The 21196-nt window shown below is 34.6% G+C and overlaps 1 long non-coding RNA gene across 2 annotated transcripts in view; it reads left to right on the forward strand.

The window, feature by feature from the left end:
* LOC103659192 overlaps nt 1–20683 on the forward strand; it is a 194054-nt gene extending 173371 nt beyond the window's left edge. Inside the window, exons 1-5 of one of the 2 annotated variants that reach the window (XR_005833114.1) lie at nt 8236–8363; nt 10357–10562; nt 15014–15082; nt 19788–20041; nt 20217–20683. This is a non-coding gene — a long non-coding RNA (uncharacterized LOC103659192). Of the gene's footprint in view, nt 1–8235; nt 8364–10356; nt 10563–15013; nt 15083–19787; nt 20042–20216 lie in introns of those variants that run through there. The other variant, XR_005833113.1, reaches the window with a different exon arrangement.
* Nucleotides 20684–21196: the final 513 nt, after the last annotated feature.

Raw genomic sequence — 21196 nt, forward strand, 5'->3', positions numbered from 1 at the left:
ATGAGACTGGACCACTTTCTTATACCATACATAAAAGCTAAAAATGGATAAAAGACCCGAATGTGAGACCTGAAACCATAAAACTCCTAGAAGAAAATATAGGCAGTAATTTCTTTGACATTGGCCTTTGCAACATTTTTCTAGATATGTCTCCTCAGGAAAGGGAAACAAAAGCAAAAGTAAACTATCAGGACTATAGGAAAATGAAAAGCTTTTGCACAGTGAAAGAAACCATCAACAAAATTAAAGGAAACCTACTGAAAGGGAGAAGATATTCACAAATGATATATCCAATAAGGGGTTAATGTCCAAAATATATATAAAGAACTTATGCAACCTAACACCAAAAAGCAAATAATCCAATTAAAATGGACAGAACAGACATTTTTTCCAGAGAAGCCATACAGATGGTCAAGAGACACATTAAAAGATGCTCAACATCAGTAATTGTGTGGGAAATGCAAATCAAGACCCTGATGAGAAACCTTACACCTGTCAGAATGGCTAGAATCAAAAAGACAAGAAACAAGTGTTGGCAAAAGATGTGGAGAGAAAGCAACACTTGTGCACTGTTGGTGGGAATAAGAATTGGCACAGCCACTATGGAAAATAGTATGGAGGTTCCACAGCAAAGTAAAAATAGAAATACCATATGATTCATTAATTCTACTACTGGGTATTTACCCAAAGAATATGAGAACACTAATTCAAAGAGATGTGCATCCTTATGTTTATTGAAGCATTATTTACAATAGCCAAGATTTGAGACAACCTGTCTCCAGTGATAGATGGATGGATAAAGAAGAGATGGTGTGTGTGTGTGTGTGTGTGTGTGTGTGTGTATAAAAAAAGGAATATTATTCAGCCACAAAAAATAATGAGATCTTGCTATTTGTGGCAACATGAATGGATTTAGAGGGTTTTACGCTAAGTGAAATAAGAGAGACAGAGAAAACAAATACCATATTACTTCATTTACATGTGAAATCTAAGAAACAAAACAAACAAAAAGCAGAAACAGACTCATAAATACAGAGAACAAACTGATGGTTGCCAGAGGGGATGAGGTAGGGGTTGGTCGAAATGGGTGAAAGGAATTGGGAGAAATTGGTTTCCAGTTATGGAATGAATAAGTCATGAGGATAAAAGGTGCAGCACAGGGAATAGCGTCAATGGTATTGTAATAGCATTGTATGGTGACAGATGGTAGCTACACTTGTGGCGAGCACAGCAGCGTAACACATAGATTTGTTGAATCACCTGAGACTAATATAACATTGTATGTCAACTGCACTTCAATTAAAAAAAAAAAAAAAGAACACCCTGGGGAGCCTATCCCCATTTCCCTTGCAGAGAGGATCACTTATCGTTTTGGGCACCCCTATATTCAGTGCATTTCTTCATAAACATGCTTGTGGCAATATGCCACTGTACTAGGTTTAGTCCTCTCTTTCTCTCCTGCCAGACTGGTGAGACACTTGAGGGCTAAAACACTATTTTGTTCATTTTTGTCCATCTCACTATTGTAACAGAGTTCCTGGTATATAGTTGGTTCTCAGAAAGTTAATGTTGACTACATGAATATTCCTTATTTCTTGAAATGCATTTTTTCATATCTGTACCATTTTAGGAGACATTTTCTCTTCCTAGTAACTCCTTTGACTCCCAATCAACTTGTGCTTTCAGTTGTTAGTGGTGAGAGAGTGCATGGGCTTTGAAATGAAGCCATCTTTGTTTTGAGAACCACGACTCCACTCCCAGCCTGAATTACATGCTTTCAAGACATTGTAGGCATAAATATATCACGAGCCTAGCACCTGACATTGTAATTCTTTCTTTATATCACAGTCCTAACCACCTGGCTGATGACTATATCAATACAGGAACCATATTTTAAAAAACACCTTTGTAATTTAGTATTTAGTATTTTGCCCTGCATATGGGAGGTGCTCAATAACTGTTACTGAATGTGAATTGATGGCTTTATTTCCATCAGCTTGACATTTCACCACCTAGAACAGCGATGTGCTGCTGACAACATGGGGGATTGTATTGCACACTCTTTTTTTCATGAGTTGCATAAGCTCTAGAGATACTCATTCTTTAGTTATTTACATCTTAAGGAAAAATCTTTTTTCTCACCTCAGTGTCCTTCTAAGTCAATTCTAAATCTATACAAATATTTCCTTTTTATATCCTCTCATTATAAAATTATCTTTCATATGGAATCATATGATAGGTCTTTTGAAAGCCCACACCAGTCATCTTCACTGATTTCCTCTCAGTCACATGTTTAGTTATTTCCAAAACAATCCACATATTGTAAACATGATTTTTCTGTTTTTTACAGAAACTATTTTCCTTTTGCACACTTATTATGTTTGTTTCATTGGCCCACCCACTAATATAAACTCCACATGTTCATCAAGTAAGAAATTGATACTCATTGGTCTATATTTCTCAGACTAACATTTATGATATTTTACTTGGATTTGATTCACACTATGATTTTACAGTCCTACAGTATGGTAGAAGTGCAATAATAAATTTTACCTCTTGCCCAAGAGTTTTACATTTTCATCCTTTTATTTTTCAACCTCTTTCATGGATATAATTCCATTCTAGGAAATTATGCTGATAAATACGGTTAATTTTACATTAGGGTTTATTTTCTCTACTTCTAATAAATATTTAGGAATAAGCATCTGTCAGTTTTCCTCAATAAAGACAGACCAAGTCATGCAGTTCAATATTAATCTCTACTGGTTCATCTCCTCCATATTCCCCACCCCCCCACTTTTTTTCCCCTAGAGTACACAGCAATGTCTGGCTAATAAACAGTTTACTTATTGTCTATCTTTCCTCATTGAAAAGGGCCATGGAGGTGGGGACATGAGGCTGTTTTGTTTATTGATTTTTTTTAGGCTATTATATTCTAGAACCTTGAACAGTGCTTGATGTAGAATAGGTCTACGATAAACATATGTTGAATAAATAAATTCATTTATTATTTTGTTACTTCTACTTATTCCTGAGCATGTCTTCTGCATATTGATCATTAAATGCCACTGTTGTCTTTCTCTTATTGATGAACTGAATTTTTTATATTCATTTACCTATTTCCCTGCCCTTCTTCTAGCTGCTTATTTCCTTTTTCTCTATTGAATATTCCATAGCTTTTTCATTATTTATGCCACTAGAAAGAAATTTTAAAAGGAACTTGGAATAGAGAAAATAAGTCAATATTTTACTTACATCTTGTGAAGAAAAAGCATCTGATAAGATTCAAAAAGTCTATCAGCCAAAAAGCATTTCCCATCTCAGAAATGAGCTGGTCCAATCCATTTTGGATTGAAGTGAAGCAGAGTGGAGTGGAACACCAGTTGGTACTCAAGCTGTGGAACCACCGTTGGATTTACTAACACAACAGCCATGCTTTCTCCTTAGGAACTACCACCCTTTTTGTAGTTATAGCATATTTTGTTGGAAGCATGTTTTTCGTTCACTGTTGATAGTTTAGCACTGGTTATTTTCAGTTCAAATGTGTCAGATAAAATGATACAGTATTTCAAGGTTCTTACATCAAAATCCATAAAATAGAGTAGACATTTCGAAAATATTTTTTATAAATGTTTAAGAATATTAAAAAAGTCTGACTTTTTAATACTTGATCACTTTGACGCCATCAGTTTCAGAAAGAACTTTTTGACTCAATCCATTCAAAATATTTAAAATTTAAATACCAGGATCCAATCAAATTGGTTTCCTTGCAAATAACTTAAGAGTTAGCCACATGAGATTCAGTAGGATTACATTAAACCTTTGATGAGGATTTATGCTCCCAAAGCATAGCAAAGGCAAATAGTTAAAGTTAGACAAATTTACATGCATACCCAGAAGTAACTGATCTTCAGGGGTGCAAGTATGGGACATAGAGAATTCCTATTTGTTTCTTTGCCAATTTCGCGCTATGTTTCTTCATTCAACCCATAATTGCATTGCTAAAGATTCCACTGTGGCAAGTGAAAAGATGAATGGAATTTAGGTCTCTTTTGTGAGCTCTAAGAGGAAGGAGAAAGGACACAGTAAAGCTTTTATTGACCCAACTCCAAATCCAGTGTGTCTAACTAGGAAATTGTTCATTCAGATGAAAGCTAAAAAGCATCTCAGCCTAATGTGGCTGAGACAGCAAAATCAATTTTGAACACAACAGCTCTGTTTAGTAAATGTTTAAAGGAGCAAAAAAGGGCCTGCACAAATTAATAAGTGATATTAAGAATAAGGCATATATAGCCTATCCCATATATCCCTTTTATAATATGCTATTTTATAAATGCTAATTTACTGGTAAAGTAAAAATGAGTATTTTCTTCACCCATTAAAAGAAAAAAAAAACACTATCTTACCAAAACAGTGGTTCTTCTGTAACTGTTATTTTTAAGATCACAATTAATTTATGCCTCTGACCCAAACTTTCTTTCCAGAGATAGGATGGATTTACTTTCCCTATGAATCACATTTTATCCCACTCCTCTAGCATAAATAATTCTTGTCCATATTCAAGGACATGTTTTGCTTTTTATTGGCTGATACTTTGCTTAATGCCAATTTTAAAAGAGGAGGAAGCAATATTTAAATGGATTTTTATAACTCATTCTAGGAAGAAAATTTTTTTGGAAGAAAGGATTTTTAAGTGGCTGATTGCATGATGCTATGAAAGAAACATCCCAATAAACATCTGTTTTTATTAGACTTCTTGGACAATGAATTAGAGTTTGTTAGTGATTGTCTAACTTCCACTATGAAAATTTTTTTGGCTCCAGATACATGCAAATTAACTTATTTCCACTGTACATCTTTTTGTTATCCATGTTTTGATAGATAAGATCTAGATTTAGTAATTGTCAATCAATATAAGCCTTTAAAAATATCTTTATCTAACAATCACTTCCCCATACTATGTTCTTAATGAAAATGTCATCTCACCTGATTATGTTTTCATACTGACATACTATATTCTATATTCAACCACTCTTCACTAGCTTTATATTAGGGAATGAGGTAATCACTGAAAATAATTTTTTTCCTATAATAGCATATTATATTTAATATATTCAGCATGGTAAGCATTTCAGATTTCAGCATAAGGTAACCAATAAGTCTTTAAATATTTGTCAAATGATGAGTTTATATTTCCTTACATTGGAAGGAATCTGTTTTATAGACATCAATATCTTCTTGATTTCAATTAAATAAAGACTGATAGGCTAGACTCTGGGATGTACCAATAAAAAATACCACAACAACTGATTCGATTCAAATGCAGACTTATATTGTATGCCATGCTCCTGCCTATTTGTACCCACAAGTATAAAAGAATAGACTGTTTTGCCAGCAACTTAATCTAGTATTACCTCTAAAATCACCAGCATAATCTGGACTATTCTGAAGTGTCCATCACGTGATCATTATTGTAGCTGAAAGAACTGATTTGATTGCTATTAATTTGTTGAAGATTCTATGGCCAGATACAATTGTGTTGTGCAGTATTGAGCTATTTGTGTCATCACAGTATGTAGTTTTGTATTAATATGTTACGAAATAGAAATGCACATGTAAATTCATTTTAAAGGTCAAAACAGGTATGTGCAATTTGGTCTTTTCCCACTATATCTTTTATGTTCCAGTTATGAGTTTCTATAGGACTTCCATGCATCATGCTTTTTCTTTTCTGCTTTTGCTCTTACTTCTGTAGAACATCCCTCATACACTCTCCTGGGTAATTCCTTCTCAATTTAGATGATATTTTAACACAGAGTGTTAAGACTCTATACCTGAACCCGGACTAAGTACTCTGGTAACACAGTATTCCCACTGTTGCATGTACCAGATTCTATATATATATGTATATGTGTATGTATATATATATATATATATATATGATTTCTTTGAAAAATTATGTGTATTTAAGATGTTCAATATGATGATTTGATATGTATAAATGTATAATATTGTGGAATGATTATCAAGATCAAGGTGATTAATATCCATCATATTTAAATGATCCACTAGTATATCCATTTTATCCATCAACTCCTCAAAGACTGACCATTTTAGTCAACTTTGTACCTCAGTGCTTATGACAAGACCCATTGATACTAAATTCTCAGGAACTGTTTTATTTTGTTTCATCTTTGTTTTTTGGCTTTAATATCTTTATTATAAAATGAAACAAATACATGAGGCCATATAAAATAAATGAGTAGATCAATAATTTTTAAAGTTGAACATACCCATAATCACCACCCAGATTAAAAAAAAATTAGAATGATGCCAGCCACCCCAGAAGACACTCCATTTTCCCCATCCCAGACACAACCCCCCCACCACTCCAAAAATAACAATTATAGTATCATTTCTGTGCTTTTCTTTATATTTTATTACACAGGTATAAATCCTTAGATGGTAGTTTACTCTTGCCTATTAATTTTTAATTTGATTTTTTTTGATTTTACAGGTTTCATGTTCATTTACTTATTTTTCTTATAATTTATCTGTTTTAGAACCTGGACTATTTACAGTTTCCTACACTCTGGGTTTTGCTGATTTCCAACTGTTGAAATTTCTTCTGTCCTTCCAGTTTCCTATATCTAGACCCAGAGGCTTGATCAGACCCAGGTTTGATACCTTTGGTTAGATGATAAGTTATGATGTGCTCATTCATCAGGAGGCATATAATTTCTAGTTTTTGCACTTTTATTTTATTTTGGTTTTTGTTAGCAGCCATCAATGCTTACTGCCTTGACCCGTTGATTCACTGAAAGTTGCAGAATGACGTTATAATTCTTTTAATTATTACTTGGTATATTTTAAAAATAAACTTGGCATACTTTTATTTAACGGTTTTCTAGATAATGTATTTGTTCCTTATCCTTCAAAACTGTCTAATTAGGTTCTTAATAGCATTATTAGTTCTATAACTAACTACATATTGTCACCAGTCAAATGTATATATCTTCATGTTTATAAAACAAAATGTTTAGATTATTTATTTTACAAAGTTGCTCAAGTGAGTAAGCACAATAAAATGTGTTGTTTAATAAAAATACAAACGTATAATTTTCAATATAATCTGTTTTAAGGACTAAACTGATTTTTTTTAAAAAAGAAAACCAAACTATTTACTTCCTAGAGCCAATAACTTTGCTGTTAGTTTTATCAGGATCTTCTGGGAAGTATTTATTACTTTATTTTTTTCCAGCTTTTTGAGATATAATTGACATATAACTTTGTATAAGATTAAGATGTACAATGTGATGATTTTATGCATGTATACATTGCAAAATGATTACCACAGCAGAGTTAGTTAACATCTCTATCACCTCATATAATTATTTTTTCTGTGTGTGGTGGATCATATGGTAGTTCTATTTTTAATTTTTTAAGGAACTTCCATACTGTTTTCCATAGTGGCTGTACCAATTTATATTCCCATCTATATTTTAGATAATTGATTAGATAATTAATGGATAATTGATTTTAGATCATTGAAAATTTTAGATAATTGATTTGAGACTTTTTGCCTTTTCAAATAGAAGTATTTACATTGTGAATCCTCCTCTAAGTAATTCTTTAGCTGCATCCTGCAAATTTAAACTAGTTGTACTTTCATTCTAAGTCAATTCTAAATATCTAATTTTCTATAGGACTTTGTTTTGATACATTAGTTATTTAGAAGTATTTTTGTTAAATTCTCCAATATTTGGGGATTTTTCTGTTGTTGATTTATACATTAATTACATTGTGGTCAGAGAACATATTTTGCATGATTTCAATCCTTTATAAAATCATTACATTTTTCCTTTTTGGGGGAGAGGGGCTCAAATTATGATCTACCTTGGTGGATAATTTATATGCACTCAAAAAAAGAAGGTGTATTTTGCTACTGGGTGGAGTGAACTAACACCAGTTAGTTCAATATGTTGTCTACTTATTCTATCAATTAATGAGTGAGGAGTGTTGAAGTCTCCGACTGAGTTGTGCATTCAATCCCATTATTTTTTGCTTCATGTTATATGAAACTCTCTTGTTAGATGTGTACATACTCAGCATTGTTATAGCTTCTTGTTGAATTGACCTCTTTATCATTAGGACTTTGGGTTTTCCATCTAGTTTCTCTATCAATTTTATGTGGGGATTGAAAAAAAAAGAAACAACCTCTCATTACCTTTTCAGAATCCTCAGGAAAAAACTTCACATGAATAAAGTGACCAAGAATATTGGAAGCCCATAAACTGCCTTTATACGTAGTAAAGAAAAGATACCCTCTCTCACCGGGCACACATATATGAACATGTATTTTGGTAAGCAAATAATGTGTGAATTGGAAAAAGGTGCTTCCTCCTATGGATGCATGCAGCCCCTGGCCAGGTACACAAGTTGGTGTGAAGCATCAGGCTAGATTTTTGCCCCCAGTCACCGTTAGTGTAGGTCCTTCTGTGCTTTGAGGAAATGAACAGAGTTACCCGTAAACATATACCAGAGTGGTCCGGGTGATTACTTCCGATGAATATACTGCAAATAGTTTATGCTCCAATGATATATTTTCTGTGCCATACCCATAATGATAATACATAAAGTATGGAAAGGAAAACTAAAAACTCTTAGGTGGGATCAAGCAAAGCATAAAAATCTCTGTGGTTGTAAATGAAATAGAAATACATGAGTCAGATGAATTCATGGGTGTGCTGTACTTGTAGCGTCCTGTGGCAGTCAGGAAGTTACTCCTTCAGGGTCATATGAAGTAAGTGTTTTGTGTGAGATGGTGGATGTGAGCCAAGGTAACTGCATGAATATAGGGGTTTGGTTGGCACTCGTCCCACCTTCCACCTGTGTAAGAAACCCGAAAAAGATTCTTCTAGTTGCTTTCTGTTTCTATGGGTTATAGGAAATGGTGAGCCTGGGGACATGAGAGGAAATAAGACAGGATCACCATTAGGTCTGAAGCTTATTCGCCCTCGGCTCAGTGACTTGATACCTGCAACACCTTTAATGTCACTGCATTGCAGAAAAGACCACACTGTTAAGATCCCATCCTGTACTGGGGATCTAAGGGTGAATTTCTATGACCTTGCAGGAGTTTACTTCCAGCCTTTGCTGCTTTCCTGCAGATGTAAAGTAGAACAGGCTTATAGCTTAAGGCTGTTTACTATTTTACAGCTTTATTTGGGACATAATTGGAAAATTCTAAGTGCGGATGATATATTAAGGATGATAACGGCATCATGTTTATGTAGGACAATGTTCTCGTTCTTAGGAGATAATATGCGGAAATATTTAATATTAAGGAGTCAATGATGAACTCCCAGATGATTTAGCAGAAAACTAATCCTTCTATCTATTATGTATGTATGTATTTATTATCTATTTGTCATCTATCATCTGTGCAGAGATGAAGAAATGTGGTGAAATATTAACATTTGATACATAGAGATGAAGGGGTATGGATGTTTATTGTAATATTCTATGTAGATTTGAAAATTTTCAAAATAAAATTAATAAAACAAACCCAAAATAGGATCTCTGAGGTCTTCTGACATACATCTTTTTGTTTCCATCTTCTAGCCACAACCCTGCTTTCGAGGATAATCAGGATGAAGGCCTTGGTCAATACAGTAAATTTCTCTTCCTGTTGTCTCAGTGATCTGATAAGCCCCAAATGACCAGGCAGCAATCTTAAATTCCAGTTTAATGTGATATTAGGCCATTATACCCCCTGGTAAAATTATTCTCCTTCACTAACAGAAGAGAATGTTCAATGAGAAGAAGAAATGCTTTACTAAAGAGTTATTTGGGTTCATTTTTTGACATTTTTTGAGCAGTGAATTCTGATCATGGGAGAAATAATACTATGTATCAAATGCCGATTTAAAGCATAGATCACATCTTGAAGAACTGAGCCGTCTGCCATTTTCCATCTCTCTTCTCCCTCTGAGACTCCTATGATGTATACATTGGTTTGTTTTATGCATGTCAATACCAGTTAGGATCCTTTTAGATCTAACATACAATGGGAAAGGAAGAACTTCACAGAGGAATGAGTCAAGGTGTATGGAGGATGATGGACAAAAGGAGCTATATCCAGGGAGCAGATGTGGCTTATTCAAGGAATATTCTCCCTCTTCAGGGTAGATGAGCCTCAAAATGTTTGCCTAGTGTATTTCAGAGTTTTACATGTCTCCATCTGCTATTTATCCCCTATTGTTTTTAGCAACAAGGTTGTTTTTTGAGGTCATCTTACTCCTATTTCTTCATTTTACATTGGATGTGTATGGGTGAAATAGCATGTCTTTTTAGTTCATAGGTTTCAACTCAAGAGGGGCCACTTCTGAATGTAATGTGGACAGCCATGAATCATTTCCTAATGGAGAGACTACCACGACTTATCCAGAGATCCTGCTCCTCAAACTTGATGAAGTGACTGGATGAGACTTGTGTGTTGTCGCCATTGAGTGTGCTTTGAATGCTAGAAGGAGAATGTTCCAAATATCAGTGACCAGAAGGTAAGACGGTGGCAATCTCTGGAGGCACAATTATATTCCAGTTCTTCTCTTTTAGAGTATGTATTAGGATTGGTCTTCCCTTTCTACATGAGTGGAAATGACATATGTCTTTTAGGAGCCACTGAATGATTCACTACCACCCCATTCTTCTACCACACTAGTTATACAGGCAAGTACTGAGGTGGAGCCTCTATCAGACTGGATCTCTAGTGATACAGATGGAGTGTTTTGTACAAGCCATAACTAACTAACTAACGAAAATAAAATATTTAGACATTGAAGGCTGATTTTTGTTTTTTAACTGTATCTAACTAGGCTACACTGGCATTGATACTACCTAAAAGTAAATCTGGCTTCAAAGAGGTACATACAAATAAAGTCCTTAGAAACAAAGAAGATTTTGGTAAAGGAGCTGGTGATGAGCACTGAATCTATTAAAAAAACAGAACCAAGATTATATACTGGTTGGAATTATGGTTTAAAAAGAGAAAAATAAATATTTGAGGCCTTGATAATATAAAAATAAGAACATAATTACAATGTTTCATGAGATAAAGGAATAGTAACAGTCTTAAAATCTTAATATTTTATAAGAGGAAGTAAAATAATAATGTATAAATTAAAATATTAAAATGACTCTAACTTCATAATACTTAAGAGGATATCTTTTGTGCTAAAAGAAGACTGATTAAAGTTCAGAAATTAAAAAAAAAAAGTTCGGAAATTTTTTTTCCTTTTTTTTTTTTTTAAGATTTTATTTATTTATTCGACAGAGATAGAGACAGCCAGCGAGAGAGGGAACACAAGCAGGGGGAGTGGGAGAGGAAGAAGCAGGCTCATAGCAGAGGAGCCTGATGTGGGGATCGATCCCATAACGATGGGATCACACCCTGAGCCGAAGGCAGACGCTTAACCGCTGTGCCACCCAGGCGCCCTGGAAATTTCTTTATTTTTAACTCAGGTCCTCTTTGGTTAATTTAATTACAACAAAATTTAAATAAAATTTACTTTAATTTTAACTATCATGGAAAATACTTTGTAGGTTTTACAAAACCATGTACGTCCATCCATTCACCTATCCACCCATCTGTACATCTGCCATCCACTCACCTGTCATTCTTTTGTATATCCTTCTATTTAGCATGGATATAGTGTGGGTATAGGCCTGAAATGCTATTTATAGCAAGGTAATTATAGTAATTTATGGGTATTGGGATTTTTAGTGATATTTTCTCATATGTTTTGTACTTTTCTGTATTGGATGCCTTTCTTCTATCAAATTTTCAAAACCATAACCTCTTAAATCTTATGAAAAAAAAAAGACAGATTTCTTGGCTTCAGTAGTTCAGGTACTCTATTTAGATAACATGAAATCAAAAGTTCCTATTATGTTCAGTTTCTATCAAAACTTTTCATCTCAGTAACTTTAACACACCAGAAAAAAAAAAATGACTTTGAGGGGAAGTAATAGGATCTGTTGGATAGTGTTCAAATCCAGCATTTTACTTGTTCAATAGCATACATGGAAATAATCTAAGAAGAGAGTGGGGTGAATGCCCATATTTGTTTGAAGTCACATAGTAACTCAGAGCTTGAAAATAACTGTTCTGTAAGGCTTCATGTCCTCTTCACTTCACACCTAATTTATCAATGAATACATCCGTATTGGATTTGGGAAATCAAATTATTACTAGTCTGGTGATTAAACTGCCCTATCCATCTGCTAGTATATTATCATTATTACTTGAACCTAGCTCCATGATAACAGACATTATAAATCACTTCTGCTAAATTTGGGCAGTGAGTGTATAAAATCTTTTAGAAAAAAAAATGAATGCTCAAATCAGATTTTGTTCTGTATTAAAATTAAGACAAAATACAAAATGCAATACAATTAAGTTGAAATCGAAGTAGATTTTTGGAAATGGTAGTGTCTAATGGTGTCTCCAAGTAGCAGTGCTTTTTCTTGGATGATCTGGTTGTGATTGAATCCAGAGAGATTTCTAGCCTAAGGATAGCCATGCACATGTTAGGTTGTGATGTTTGTTTAATTAATGTGACTTATTTTGTGCCAGCAATAATCGTCGTACTTTAAGTGCACTTGTAAAGCTTTTTTATTCAGTAAGAATCTTTGTTCTTTTAGAAATACACTGTTTATTCTTGAAGTCACAGAACAACGACTGTAGCTATTTTCTAAAATCAGAGTTTGATTTCTATGTTATTTCCATGATCTGCTAAGAACATCCATGTAACTGAAATCAAGAAGATATGGTAAAGTCATATGACAACCTTGCTATTTGCTCACTATACCATGGTTAAAAATAGAATGAAAAGCAGCCTAGTTGTACAAGCAGTTTTCCACTTTCTTATTACTATGAATGGAACAAATGATTTTAGTATTTTTAAAAATACCTATCCATTTAGTAGATATTATTTGGATGTCTCCTGTTTATACAAGGTACTCAGGAGGTGCCACAGATATGTGGTCTCTCAAAGCATTTGCCATTTAGCGATGTTCTTCCACAAAAATCACACAGCCATGTTTGCTACAAGGTTTCAGAGTCTTCTGTACCTGCTTTCATGGCACTTATTCTTCATTATGTACTTATTCTAAATAATTTGTTAAATGTCTACCTTTACTGCTGGGATTTAATGTGGGTACCCCACGTGGGTGGGAGCAGTGTCTCTTCCATTGATGACTGTATCCCCAGTGCCTAACACAGTGCTAGCCACGCCCCTGGCATGCTAGTTACATATTTTTGACTGACTTATGCAGATTATGGGAACTGTTATGAGAGAAGTACAATCAAAAGGAAGGCAATTAGTGAAGTATAAACTACTATGTGGAATCTGTCCTAGTTTGGGGAAGTGGTTCAGATTAAATGCATTGAAATTGGGTGAGAAGGGGTAAGCCCAAAAGGACTGGCATGTTCAATGTTTTGAGGCAACTGAGGAGGAATGAGTATTTGTGAAACGGTGAAGTACTCGATTCCACTAGATCACAAGTTAGATGTCAGGAAGTCATGCCAGGAGGCTGGTGGGCATTGGAGAGAACACCTGAGTCAGATTATTAGAATCTAATGTGCAAGCCTAAGAAATGTTAAGTTTTTGTTTAATGAGATGCTGAGGAAATTTAGTAAGATTGTATAATTTAGGTTAAAGACTAAAATAAATTACATTTTAGTTGCATATCCATAATCTCAATTTTCTAAAAAAAATTTAAGAGCAGAAAAGGTTTTTAAGGGCAGAAACTATACATTTTAATGGTTTAATCACAGTAACTGACATAGTGCCTAGTGCCTTTTGGGTGTTTGGTACATGTTTTTGATTAAATGGTCATTAGAATTTGTTAAGTGAAATAATATTCTATAAGGTGTGAGTGACTCTTGATTTGCACTATAGATAGATAATAGGTAGGGAACTAGGTAGGTAGATATGAAGACAAACAGTTAAAGGTAGATAGATGGATAGATAAATACAAACAAATATGCCCATATAAACACTCAAACACATAAAAACCTATATACACACCACCCTCACATAGACTCATACCCACATACAAAGGCATACATACAGATAGATCCACAAAACTCCACATATTTTCATACAAATACATATCCAGGTACACAATCACAAGCACACACATACAGACATCCACACCGGTTTGTAAAAGACAACAGAGAAAATATTAGGATTTTGTTATAGGAAACACAAAGCTCATGGAATTATCAGGGAAAATGGTACCAGAAGAGCAAATAACAGATGGAAGAGGATTTAAAAGAACAAATTAAGGAATAAAGAGTTTAGTCTCCGTGAAGAAGAGGAGTACCCTAAGTGGATTATCACACTGCAGGCAGATTTCCCAAACCCATATTGAACACTGCCAAATACTTACTCGCAGATCAGATATTATCTACATGAGAATCTGAGTCTGAAGATGGATCGCATATCATAGTTACCAAATTTGACAATGTTTTAATTTCATTTTCCTCTATAGAATTCAAATGTTTGTTTTAAAGAGAATGGAAAATATAGATAAATAAAAGAAGTAAATTTTGTGGCCACAAAGCCAAAATTAAATAGTACAATACTATATATATATTATTCTAGCTTTAAAATCTTTAGAGCAAGTGTTTTGACTGGAAGTGTTGGGGTCGACTCTCTAAGGTTTAACTGGTTTTGTCCACTCTGCATCTCAGAATTTGTAAATTGTAATAGTTCAAGGGATTCATCTAATCTGGTTAGCCATTTGTGACAATATTGGGAAAGGTTATTTAGAATTATACTTCATGAACATACTAAAAGGATTAATTAAGAGTGATACAACCAACATTTAAAAAACATTATTCATTTAAATGTCAATGAATACAATCAATTTTATAGTGATGCATAAAGTATTTATAGTTTCTGTGTCTTTTCACTAAGAAGGGTAAAAACTCTTTCCCATTTAGGTAGATTTTGCTTAGGTGGGATGCCAGAGAGAATACCTGAAGTTGGACTATTAGGATTCGATGTGCAGGGTAAGTTGGAAGCAATTTTTCTTAGTTTTTCTTCATTTGATTTTTGCTAGAATCCTGCAAAATATTTCACTGGATATAGAATTTTGGGTTGTTAGTGTGAACAAGGAACAGACATTTCTTTCAGCTCTTGAAAAATGCGTCACTTTCTTCTGACTTCCATGGCTTCTGATAAGAAATCCAGTATAATTCAAATTGTTTTTTGCCTATAGATAACACGTGCCTTTTCCTTCACTGCTTTCAAGATTTTTCTTTGTCTCTATTTTCAGAAGTTTGAATAGGATGTGTCTTGGTGTGGATTTCTTTGGGTTTATTCTGATTCACTCAACTTTGTGACTATATATGTTTATTTTTTCTGTCAAGCATAGAAATCTTTCTGCAGTATTTCTTTGAAGTACTTTTCAGTCCCTCCCTCCTTATCCTCTTCTTCTGGGACTCTAATTATACAAATGTTAGGCTTTTGATTTAGTCCCACAGGTCTCTGAAACTATTACTAATTATTTTATTGTTTAGCCTACTTTCTCTCCATTGTTCAGAATTGCTAATGTCTATTTTTTTTTTTTTTTAAAGATTTTATTTATTTATGTGACAGAGAGACAGCCAGCGAGAGAGGGAACACAGCAGGGGGAGTGGGAGAGGAAGAAGCAGGCTCCCAGCGGAAGAGCCTGATGTGGGACTCGATCCTGGATCGCCAGGATCACGCCCTGAGCCGAAGGCAGACGCTTTTAACGACTGCGCCACCCAGGCGCCCCTAATGTCTATTTTCTACCTTCAAGTTCACTGATTCCTTCATCATCCCACTTCATTTTGTCTTTGAGCCCATCATGGTATTTTTTTTTTTAATTTCAGTCATTATATTGTTCTGTTCCATCAGTCTTCTTATATCTTCTATTTCTTTGCTGAGTTTTTATATTTTTTAACTGGTTTACATGTGTTCATAACTGCTTGTTAAAGCCATTTTGTGATGGCTGTTCTTTTTTTTTTTTTTTAAAGATTTTATTTATTTATGTGACAGAGAGACAGCCAGAGAGAGAGGGAACACAAGCAGGAGGAGTGGGAGAGGAAGAAGCAGGCTCCCAGCGGAGGAGCCCGATGTGGGACTCGATCCCGGAATCACGCCCTGAGCCGAAGGCAGACGCTTAACGACTGCGCTACCCAGGCACCCCTGTGATGGCTGTTCTAGTCTTTTCAGACCTTTGTGGTCTTACTGCCTGTAGGAGCAGGTGGAAATCTTACCTCTCCATGAGGCCCCTGCTGACCCCATCCCAGCAGATGGATGGAGGGACACTTCATTACCACCAGGTGGAGTGGATGTTGAGGCTCTTCATTCTGCCTTTGCTGGTGCAGATGGGGATTAGTCACCATTTTTCCTGTGGTGGTTGGTCTGAATAGAGCATTATTATCTAAAAGTATTTATCTTGCTAGACTGCCCATCTTGGTTTTTTGATTAGAGAGAGCAGGCTCTTTCTGTGGATTTTTTTTTGGGGGGGGTCTGTGTCTGTTGGCATTTCTGGGTTGTGAGCTTCTTTAACTCCAAGTCTGGGATATGAGGCAAACAAAACTAAACTAAACTGAGGGAACTCACCATTATGTCATCCCTTGGGTCCCAATGCACTTAGCTGTCTTGCCTTCTTTTTCCCATTTCTCAGTCTTCTTATGTTTTGGTTTTGATAATAATGCTATGGTGTTTAGATGTACATAGTGCAAGGAATAGGGAAAAGCATGTCTACTCCATCTTCCCACATGATGCATTTTGAGGAAATGCTTTGAAATGGATTCACAGAAAATCAGGCCAGAAAGTTACTCAATGATGGTCTTCCAGTCAATTCAAAGTCTGTGCAGAGATTGGCCATCATTCACATTCGTCTTCATTAAGAATGATCAAAAAATGGATTGAGAGCCATAGATTAGATAATACAATTATCTGACCTGTTTCCTTAAGAGAAATTTCTTGAATAGTCTTTCCTGGGGCAATTCTTTAAAACAGAACAGGTTTACATTGGATTCTTCTAAAAGACAATGTTGTAACTTGAGGGAATCTTATGAGATGCCTTTCAAGTTTTTATTTACATAGATAATAATGTGGCTCCTAACATGTTATAAATGTTAAATAGGCATTTAGTTGTTTCACTAAAGATCTTCTATGTAAGTAACATTTCCTTTCAAAGTAATAGTTTCAGAGGCAATTTTGAGCTTGTTTTATTTCCTTACATTTCTTTCAAAGAGTAAATTATTTCAGCCCTAGAATTGAAATGCTTAATCTCCTGAGACTCCTCTGATGAATAGCCAAAGGGATAATTTCTTGGCTACATGGATTTCAACATAATTTTTAGCAAAATCATAGATATCCAAATGTAGATTCTGGCAATTTGGGATGCATTGTCAATATGAGAAATTCCCAGGGGGACTCTGGAACTCTCAAGCAATTACTAGGTTACAGGAGTAAACATGGGAGGCAGAGTTTTTCAATAGTCAAAACAAACTACGATCCCTGTAACATATTTTGTATAATAAGTAATGCAAGCATAATACAAAACAGGTGACTAATATTACTTTGCTATTTAAATGTACCATATGTGATAAAATATAGCCAAATGGTAATTTAATTATTTCTATGAAAATACAGATAAATTCCAACATTTAAAAAGCATATAACCTACTGTGTTGTGACTTTAAGTCTATACATGTGATTATTATTGTGATGAACTTTGCAGTTTATAATATGTAATCAATTATGAAAAAATAAGTTAATATTCAAATATTCTGGGAAAAAAATAATTGTCCTTTTTATGTGGAGAAACCAGTCATCCAAAAAAATATTTCCAAGAAATATGTTCTGCCATGTTGAGCTGAACATTGGTACTGCTTAACTCAGTTGTTGGGAACATGAGGCTTATGGACCAGATCCAACCCTTTGGTACACCTTGAGCTGCTTCTCTAATCCACGTTATAGATTATGCCCCTCTCCTAGACTGGCCCTTGGATAATGCACTTTGTGGAAACCAAATGAGAAAATATATTTGAATAACTGGAAAATGTAAAGTATTTACTCTGATATTGGATCAGTAGCATTAATTTTCTTTACTATAGAGAAAATTTAAATAAATGGGGTAGCTGAGACATGTGTAAGTGATAAATACCCTGATGGAATTAATACAGCCTCTGGTCCTGATCTGCTTTGGGCATCGGCTGCCAGGACATATCCATCTTGTGAGATACTGTTGGCTTAAATCAGTATCCAAAATCGTAGTATTATCTTCCTTAAAATCTTCTTCTGGCACCAATGTATATTTTCACCTTACCTTGTTAGTTTGGCCTTGATAGTGCATATTGTTAAGTGAACAAAACCAGTGTGAAAGGCTCATACCATACAATTCCAACTATGTGACATCCTGGATAAGGTGATATACTATAGAGACAGTAAATAGGTCAGTGGTTGGCAGAAGTTCAGATAGAATGGAAAGAGGGATGAATAGGCAGAGCACAGAGAATTTTTAGAGCAGTGAAACTACTCTGAATGACGTTTTAATGACATTATGCTTTTGTCAAAACCCGTAGAGCAGTACAACACAAAGAATAAGAAAATGTAAACTTGGCTTTTGGTTAATAATAACATATTAATGTTAGTTCATCAACTGTAATAAAAGTATCACCCTAAAGCAAGATGCTTGTAAAAGGGGAAATGGTGTTTAGGAGGGAGGAGATATATGGGAACTCTGTATACCTACACAAGTTTTTGGCATACCTAAAACTGTTCAGAAAAATAGAGTCCATTAATTTTAAAATATGCAAATACCAAACTGAATGAAATCGTAGTATGTAGTGTATAATATGTAAACTTTTTATTAACTTTCCTATTTTGAGACCTGGGCCACCCCTCCCTCTTGACTTCATCTGTCTGGTATCTTAGTCTCAGCAGTGAAAGTCTTCCTTACCCCCAACCCCATAGACACACAGAGAAAAGAAGCTAAAAGCCCCCACTTCTCTTGCAGCAGATTTTTACAACCAAGCTCTTGATTTTTCACCTTAACACTCTGCCTCCTACAGTCCTTGAAACTGAAGCTATTTGTAATTCTATCTAAATTTGCTCATTGTTCTTTAGTATCTTCCTGTCCAGAGAGTTTGAATGAAACTTCTTCAATTCTGTTACTTCACTTACTATTCTATTTATTTTCCATCTTCAAAAATCCGTTGCAATATCTTGTCTACTGATGTCTCTTCTTTTTGTCCTTGTTAGTTTAAACATTGATAAATTGCTTTATCTTCATTTTAGAGAAGTTTCAGGGGTAAGAAGCAATAAGCATATAGAGCCAAACAACCATGTTAACTAAAATTATAGGTGGCTTTCTGGTCCTTTCCCTCTCCTTTTTTTGTTTTTGTTTTTGTTTTTTCATAGTCCCCATGTTTTTCTTTCTCTGGACACAACCACAATTAAGTAAAGTTAAACATCATCTTTGTCAATACACTGCATAGTAATATGAATAATGAATGTTTTTGGCAGTGAATGAATTCAACTGAATCAGGAGACAGTGTTGGATGTAATTATTTAATTAATGGAAATGAAGTATTGCAATATTGGGGGACTTGAATATATGTTGAAGGATACTGTGGATAAGAACTATGGCTCATAGCCAACTGAGAGCAATTCACATTTTGAATAATGAAATGATGAATTTTCATTGCTTTTTTTCTTTTTCCCTTCTCTAAGCTTTGCATCCTGATTGAAGCAAAGACATCTGTCTTTTCCCAGATAGCAACTTTGGTTGCTGTGGCAACATGTTGACTGGGGAACTTAAAATAAAGGTGGCTCACTTCCAAATCACTTTTCTTCTTTTTCTTCACAAAAACAGCACACATTGGCAAAAAAAAAAAAAAAAAAAAAAAAGCTCTACTGGAATCTTTATAATCAATAAACCTGTTGTTTGCTGAAGGATTATATCCCCAAACTTGCATGTTAAGCAGGTGAGTAAGTGTACATTTGGCTTTCACATACTCTTAAACTATGAAAAACTACACAATCTCATTTTAAACAAATTTTTCTTCCTCCCTTCCATCCCTACTTTCCTCCCTTCCCTTCCTCTTCCCTCCCTTTCTTCCTTCCTTCCTTTCTCTTGCTCTCTCTTTTAAATTGGGATAGTAAGGACCTGAGTACATGTACAAGGAGGAGGGGCAAAGGCAGTGAAAGAAACTCTTCAAAGGCTTTTGCTAAAGCACAGCCTGGTTGCTAGGGCTTGAAAAGATTGTTATTTGTAGCTAACACAAAGTTATTCCAAAATGCACTCAGCCTTAGAAGCAAACAAGTACTAAATTTCTTAAGAGAGGCATGGATTAAATCTCCCAACATATGAAAATAATATTTTGATACTTCAGGATGCACCTATATTTGTGTATTAAATTTCATGAAACATAGGGGGAGGAGGGTGGAAAGGAGGTTTTAAAAAAATTCCTTAAATTGAGGACAAACATCTTTAAAACCTCGTCTATTCAAAAACACTTGAATTTTTACAGTATTTATTTCTAAAATGTCATTTTCTTTTGAATCTTGTTGTAAAGTTGGGTTTGTCAACAAGCCTACATGACAAGAAAATAAATGTGTTATTCTTCTTTAGTTTTATTTAGTGACTTTCTTCCAAACCCAGAGCCTTGTAATTTGTTTCTTTTCCAGCTATTCCATTTATTTATAAATGAGTAAATGATATTTTATGGGTGATCCATAAATATGTACTTCTTTTAAAATAAATTATTTAAATTAATTATATAATCACTCTAAATTTTGCTACAGGACCAAGCAGAGGAAATTCACATAGAATCAGTAATGTTAATATAAATTCAGTAAGCACAGGAGATAAAAGTGATGTTAACGCGTGAATGCTACAAAGCGATCCTGGGTAGTGAGCGGGAAGGCGAGTAGAAAAATGCTTTCACTGGTCTCTGTGAAGAATGAGAGTCTTAACTTTGCTATACTTTGGTCAGTTTTTAGTTTGGTGAATTTTATGAGACAGAAAAAGCCTAGGATCACTTGGGTGGCTCAGTTGGTTAAGCAACCGATTCTTGGTATTGGCTCAGGTCATGATCTCGGGGTTGTGAGATCGAGCCCTTTATTGGGCTCCATGTTCA

The sequence above is a fragment of the Ursus maritimus genome, unplaced genomic scaffold (assembly GCF_017311325.1).
Source record: "Ursus maritimus isolate PB19 unplaced genomic scaffold, ASM1731132v1 scaffold_10, whole genome shotgun sequence".
Classification (NCBI taxonomy): domain Eukaryota; kingdom Metazoa; phylum Chordata; class Mammalia; order Carnivora; family Ursidae; genus Ursus; species Ursus maritimus.